We start from the raw sequence: 6,252 nt of genomic DNA, 5'->3' as shown, positions 1-6,252 counted from the left end.
ATTTACTAAAGGTAAATATTTCATGGTGGTGGCCGGGAACTGATGTCGCCTAAAAAACACATATTAGGTTTTCTATGGTTTGTTGGACACCGTAGAGAGACTCTAGTTGAAATTTCAGACCGTTTTAATATCACTAAAAACTCGGTGCGAAACATAATCACGCGAGTTAATGCGTAGTTGGATTCTATTTCAAAAAGTATCATTTGCTGGCCAAGAGATACATCACCGATAATGGAAGGGTTCCATTCTATTGCACAGATTCCACACGTACTAGGTATCTCATATATTCGCTGTTCATCTGGTACGTAATCCACGAGCCTCATTATGAAAAGATAACCCTTTATGCGAAAGGGGCAAATTATCTGTTGATCACGCAGATGGCATATGTTTGCAATCATTTTAAACATTACACTCACATAATCTTAGGTGCAGTTGATAGCAGTCATGTCGTAATAAACGCCCCACATAGCAAGACGTATTTTAACCGCAAGAAGGAATACTCAATTCAGGTAGATTAGAGTCAATTTTTCAATACCCTCGCTAGCTTAAGTGACAAGATCTGTAATGGTCACACTTGTTAAAAGTTTCAGGTCATCTCTGATAGCAACCATCGTTTATTGGACATATTTTGTGGCTACCCTGGTTCCGTATATGACGCTCGAGTCTATGCAAATTCACTTATCTACCCTAAAGTATGCTAAAGAAGATACAACCAAACAAAAGAGGTGGCTTGGATGATCTATCCCCAGCCTTAATAAAGGCCTCATCAGCAATAATCGCGGCACCCGTAGCAAGAATAATAAACCTGTCGTTTAGTCATGGTATCTTCCCAAAGCTCTGGAAAATAGCGAAGATAACACCCATTTTTAAATCTGGAAATAAATGCGAAGTACAAAACTATCGCCCAATATCAGTTTTGCCAACTCTGTCACTTATCTGTGAAAAGTTAGTTTACAGAAACATAAATGACTATTTGGAAAAACATGAGGTATTATACCGGCTACAGTCTGGTTTCAGAAGCAAACATTCAACAATTACGTGTATATTTAACCTATTTGAGAACCTTCTAGAACACTTAAGCCTTTGAGACAGTCTAACACGCTATTTTGCTAAGAGATTTGGAAAAATCGAGAGTCACTGGAAAAGCGCTAACGTGACACAAAAATTATCTCCAAGGCAGGGAGCAGAGTGTTTGCCATAATGGCTTCTCCGCCAAAAAGCTTACCATTACCCACGGAGTTCCTCAAGGTAGTGTTCTGGGCCCATTGCTATTCAATCTATATACTTCAAAAATCCATGAAGCGCTCGAGCACACGGAAGCCCATGAATATGTTGATGACACCGCCATAATAGCCGCCAACAAAAACCTAGAAAATCTAATAATTGACGTCGATAACGACTTAGATAAACTGAATAAGACGTTAAAATCCAGGGGACTGTTAATAAATCTAGAGAAAACTAAATTCATGATCCTCGCCCCAAAAACCATGATGAGATTACACTCTAAAAACATTGACAGCATCTATAATGGACGGATCATGCGTGTGCAATCTTTTAAATACCTACCCAGGTAGCAATCACACGTGTACATAAGGTGGATATTTGGTGTCTGTGGTGTTCAACACGTGGCACACCAACGAAACACGTGTTTATTTCGGTGTTTCTATGGTTATACAAACACGAATAAAAATCACGTTGATTGTACACGTGTGTTTCCAGTATATTACACGAGATTGGAACACCATATTTATTTCGTGTTTCTTATACTACACAAACACGTGTTTATTACACTAAAAATAAACAAACGTTACAAATAATTTTTATAGTTTTATTAATACTAATAAAACACGTGTATAGAACACTATTTATTTACGAATCTTCCGAAAAAAATTACATTACGTCGTTTTTGCGTGTCTCTAACACTAGGGTATATTTGTGGTGTTTTTTATACTATTCAATCACGTGTTAAGAGCACTTAATATCAACAAAAGTTGCGTAATCTTGTAATGTACGTGGTTTTTTCGGGTCTCTAACACTTGGGTATATTTCCGGTGTTTTTCATACTATTCAATCACGTGTTAAGAGCACTTCATAACAACAAAAGTTGCGTAATCTTGTAACATACGTGGTTTTTTCGTGTCTCTAACACTTGGGTATATTTCCGGTGTTTTTTATACTATTCAATCACGTGTTAAGAGCACTTAATATCAACAAAAGTCGCGTAATCTTGTAATATATACGTGGTTTTTTCATGTCTCTAACACTAGGGTATATTTCCGGTGTTTTCTTATACTATTCAATCACGTGTTAAGAGCACTTAAAATCAACAAAAGTTGCGTAATCTTGTAATGTACGTGGTTTTTTCGTGTCTCTAACACTTGGGTATATTTGTGGTGTTTTTTTATACTATTCAATCACGTGTTAAGAGCACTTAATATCAACAAAAGTTGCGTAATCTTGTAAATTACGTGGTGTTTTCGTGTCTCTAACACTTGGGTATATTTCTGGTGTTTTTTATACTATTCAATCACGTCAGGGTTGCCATATTGGGCTGGAAAGCCGCCAATTGGGCTTCTTCTCAAAAATATTGGCTTAAATAAAAGGGTTGGCTGTTGGCTGGAAATTGGGCTTGTCGGGGTTTTGAGCGGCTTATAATTCGTCAATTCATGATTAAATAAAATGGTTTCATTTTGTCTTGAGTTTTAAAAATGGTGTCAGTATAGAATATGAATTGAAATTTCTAAAAGAAAAACTAATTTCAAAGTTTCACGATAAATGTTTGGCTTGTTTTTGGGCTGGATAGCCTAGATCTTAGGCAGTTTTTGGGCTTTTTTCGAAATACCGATTGGCGGTTTTTGGGCTTGTTTCCAATTTGATTTTGGCTGGTTGAAGGTTTTCAATCTGGCATCCCTGGTAGACGTTCTCCGCGCTTTGCTCCGCGTTAAGTCGGGTCGTTTCTCGAATTCTCCGCGGCGTCATTTTCACTTCATTTCGATTTTCATTCTTTCGGCTTAAATTGTCCGCGTGCTTCAGCGAAATAAAATCGGGCCTTCGGCTTATTAGGCTAGAATTATTTCAAATTGAATTTCTTTGCCGTTTCCCGAACATATTAAGAAGGTTGACTAAAACAAAGCGAATTAAAGTAAGAATTTTTTGACTACATAACTAATTTTGGTTTAAACAATATTTAAATCGTTTCATATTCATTCTTATAGCGCAATACACTTTGATCTTCATTATTTCGTCGCAAATTGTCCGCGTGCTTCGGGCCTTGGCTTATAAGGCTAGAAAGATTTTCAAGCCAATTTTAAATTGAATTTCTTGGCCGTTTCCCATACATATCAAGAAGGTTGATTGAAGCAAAGGGAATTAAAGTAAGACTTGTTTATTGCATAAACAATTTTGGTTTAAACAATATTTAATTCATTTCATTACTCATATAGCGCAATATTTTTTCGAAGAGATGGATTTTTTCTAAAAGCCTACTGTACTACTTTATATCGGAGGTCAGTTATTAGATTTTTGGTTTTCTAGCTAATTAAAATAGGAATTCTTTGCCTGTATTTAAATCTGGTCGTTTGTATTTAGTACTCTCAAATTCAGCATTCTGCTTTTAAATTAACAAAAGCGAGACAACAAGCCGCTCGCACCAAACTTTAACGTAGCCAGCTTATTGGTAACGACAACACCAAACTTCTGGATTTGGATCCTTTAATTTACGATAGGAGTGAAGTTAAAGTAAGTGATGAAATTTATTTGACAAAAATAGCACTGTGGTAAAAGATTTTCATCTGCGCTAGCGTACAATTGTATACCAGTTCGGCTTAAGAATTGGATAGCGTCGCTCGGTTTTGCTTTTGACCCAATTTTTCTAACTAGAAAAACCCTCCAATCGTTAAGCCTAACTAGAAAAAAACCCTCCAATCGTTAAGCCTAACTAGAAAAAACCCTCCAATCGTTAAGCCTAACTAGAAAAAACCCTCCAATCGTTAAGCCTAACTAGAAAAAACCCTCCAATCGTTAAGCCTAACTAGAAAAAACCCTCCAATCGTTAAGCCTAACTAGAAAAAAACCTCCAATCGTTAAGCCTAACTAGAAAAAACCCTCCAATCGTTAAGCCTAACTAGAAAAAACCCTACAATCGTTAAGCCTAACTAGAAAAAACTCTACAATCGTTAAGCCTAACAAGAAAAAAACCCTACAATCGTTAAGCCTAACTAGAAAAAAACCCTACAATCGTTAAGCCTAACTAGAAAAAAACCCTACAATCGTTAAGCCTAACTAGAAAAAACCCTACAATCGTTAAGCCTAACTAGAAAAAACCCTACAATCGTTAAGCCTAACTAGAAAAAAACTTCCAATCGTTAAGCCTAACTAGAAAAAAAACCTCCAATCGTTAAGCCTAACTAAAAAAACCTCCAATCGTTAAGCCCAACCATCCCAGATGAGCTTACAATAATATAATGTATGCCTGCTAGCTTAATTAAAAATGATCAAACTCGAAAAATCTTCAACCTGCTATTTATCTAATCCATATAAATTACCTTGAAGGTGCTGTTCGTTCAAATTACAATTTCAAGAAGGCACAGGAGAACGAAATCGAAAATGTAATAAAGGAGTGGTTGAAACAGGCACGTAGCAGGCTCAACAAACAAAAAAGGCAATAATAAAAATTAAAATGGAAATGACTGCAAAAATAAATTTTGAAACAACAATTTATGGCTCCAGTATTATTTAAAATGTAATATTTAAACTAGTATAAGGACGCTGTTTGGGCACGTGATGGTACGAGGTTTGGGCACGTGATGGTACGAGGTTTGGGCACGTGATGGTACGATGTTTGGGCACGTGATGGTACGCGGTTTGGGCACGTGATGGTACGATGTTTGGGCACGTGATGGTACGCGGTTTGGGCACGTGATGGTACGAGGTTTGGGCACGTGATGGTACGAGGATTGGGCACGTGATGGTACGAGGTTTAGGCACATGATGGTACGAGGTTTGGGCACGTGATGGTACGAGGTTTGGGCACGTGATGGTACGAGGTTTGGACGCGTGAATTTTTACGATGTTTGGAGACGTAAATTTACGATTTTTGGACACGTGAAAGTCCGATGATGGGACACGTGAAAGTCCGATGTTATTACACGAAAATTTACGATGTTTGGACACGTGAAAGTCCGATGATGGGACACGTGAAAGTCCGATGTTATTACACGTGAAAGTCCGATATAGGACACGTGAACGTCCGATGATAGGACACGTAAAAGTCCGATGTTAGGACACGTGAAAGTCCGATGTTAGGACACGTGAAAGTCCGATGTTAGGACACGTAAAACTCCGATGATAGGACACGTGAATTTCCGATGTTAGGACACGTGAAGAATACGTTTATACGGCGTTTTTAAACACGTAAAAAAAGGTGACATAGCAAACGTTATTATCACGTTTTTGGTTCACGTTATTTCAAAGAGCCCTAGATCACGTGTAGCACACGTGGTTTTGCTACCTGGGTAGGTATTTGGTAAGACGAACAATTAAACTGGACTCACCAAATGGAATACATGGCTCCTCAAACCACTACAGAACAGCCTAGATATCGATACACTACGGATGCTATACATTGCGTGCATTCAGCCGATAATAGACTATGGAAATATCTTCTACTCTAACGCTAGTAAAACCATACATGCACAATTGCACGCCTTGTATACTTCCTGCTCAAAATTAATTGCCAAAGCCACAAAGTACTCATCGGCCACAGTGGCATTGACAACCGCTAAAATAGACACACCTTATCAAAGATACCAGATGGCTATCTTAATATTGATGTATAAAATCAAAAATGGCCATGTTCCCCAGTACCTATTACTTCATTTCCCTAAATTACTAAAACGCAGTACGCGTAATGAATTAAATTTTTATGTGCAAACTTTTAACTCTTAAGTATAGAAATAAAAGCACTAAACACAAAGGCGTCAGCCTTTGGAATGACCTACACAACAATATTAAAGGCTCAACTTCTAAATATATTTTTAAAAAAGAAATTAATAATTATGTTAAGGTCATTTCACTGTAAAATACTATAACTTTCTAATAATTTAACCTAAGGGACATCTTTGTAAATAAGAATCACTCTTAAAGATTGCTCCTGAATAAAAGCATTTATTTATTTATTTAATTATTTATTTTATCCTTTATCACTATTTCATTCAATCACCAGATTATGCTTTTAAACGACTTTATCCCTAT

The 6,252-nt window shown here is 37.0% G+C and overlaps 1 long non-coding RNA gene across 1 annotated transcript; it reads left to right on the top strand.

Moving 5' to 3' along the window:
- Positions 1 to 2,965: 2,965 nt before the first annotated feature.
- LOC149635125 (uncharacterized) lies at positions 2,966 to 4,715 on the top strand. Its single transcript, XR_016372404.1, has 5 exons — positions 2,966 to 3,142; positions 3,216 to 3,374; positions 3,444 to 3,506; positions 3,589 to 3,738; positions 4,552 to 4,715. It is a non-coding gene; the product is annotated as an uncharacterized LOC149635125 (long non-coding RNA).
- The last annotated feature ends 1,537 nt before the right edge of the window (positions 4,716 to 6,252 follow it).

Source organism: Phalangium opilio, unplaced genomic scaffold, assembly GCF_054372755.1.
Source record: "Phalangium opilio isolate 3A_F unplaced genomic scaffold, DU_Popi_V2 ptg000095l_1, whole genome shotgun sequence".
In the NCBI taxonomy this organism is placed as follows: domain Eukaryota; kingdom Metazoa; phylum Arthropoda; class Arachnida; order Opiliones; family Phalangiidae; genus Phalangium; species Phalangium opilio.
The sequence above is the reverse complement of the archived record's forward strand: the minus strand, read 5'-3'. Positions and strand labels throughout refer to the sequence as shown.